Source organism: Gavialis gangeticus, unplaced genomic scaffold (assembly GCF_001723915.1).
Source record: "Gavialis gangeticus isolate Ggan-Ray unplaced genomic scaffold, GavGan_comp1, whole genome shotgun sequence".
In the NCBI taxonomy this organism is placed as follows: Eukaryota; Metazoa; Chordata; order Crocodylia; family Gavialidae; genus Gavialis; species Gavialis gangeticus.
Window position 1 is genome coordinate 37247355 of NW_017729032.1, and position 1368 is coordinate 37248722.

Genomic DNA, 1368 nt, shown 5'->3' on the forward strand with positions numbered 1-1368 from the left:
ATAAGAGCCAGGCATCATCAGAATGTACATTTAAAGTAACTGTACTTAATTCAAAGTACTACTTGCTCCCAGACAAACCACCCCTCTAATCCCTCTTTTTGAGCACTAACCAACTAGGTGTCAGGACTCTTTCATTTCCTTTTTGCAGGAGGGATCATAAGATACTTGATTCTTCCATTCCAAGACCAGACCTTTGCTGCAGTCCCCAGCTCGCAATTATTTCAGCAGACCACTTGCATCCAAAACCATTCTCCCTTCCCTGCAAAACTTCCCCCACCTCCTTTAAGTGATTATTTTATAGAAAACCAGAACCATTTTTAAAAAGCCTACACTGTTCTCTTAAAAACAGACACGCACATTGATCTCTTCTATCTTACCATATTTAGCCAGCTTCCCCACAGGGACCTTAGTAGGTCTAACTTCCTTAGACTCTTCTGCAATGCCTCTCTAATAGGAGTTCACTGAGAACTCCACAGACAACCACAGCAAGCAATTATATCCCTTCTTAATAGAGGGGTTTTTTTAACTAACCATAACATACTTTTGATCTCTGGACACCCATCCTAACATGACAACTATGCCACTACAGCACAGAACATACAAGTATGCCATTGCCCCATAGTTGCCCTCCAGGAGATGGCTTACCTGGGAATACTGACTTGTCTTCCTATTCATTTTTCCCCACAGGCTCTATGATGCTAGAGCAGGGAAGTTTATAAAACACAATCCAACATAACTATGCATCTCGATTGCAAGACAAGAAGCCAAAAAGTGACCACAGCTTGGTCTTGGATTCATAGACTGAGAGGCTGGAAGGGACCTCAGAAGATCACTGGGTCCAGCCCCCTGCACCAGGCAGGAAAGACAAGTGGGGTCAGGCAACCCCAGCAAGGTGACCATCCAGTCTCCTCTTGAGGACTTCCAAGTAACGGTCTTCATGACATTATGACAGCTTGGTACACAGTGTGTTCTCCTTCACATTTTGCACACAATGCCACTGTACTATGTAAGGGCTGACTGTAATATCGGCATTGATATAGCACTTTGACTATGTAAAGTGGCGAATGAGCAAATTCATTCCCAAAACGTCCCTGTGGTACTGGCAGGCAATCAAATACCACCAACATAAATAGACAAGGAGCAAGGTGGACTCCCTACAACTACATGCACCAATGACAAGAGCAGGCCGAGACCTCAGACCCCACTGACTTCCCACACCCAGATACCCCCAACATCACCCTGCATCATGCTCATCCCCAAAGCTTATCCTCAAACTTAATCCCTCCCCCAGACCCTCAACCCACTGCCTCTTCCCTCCCCCTCCTACCAGCCACATAGGCTGCAGGGCTAGAATTGAGCTATCCCAGA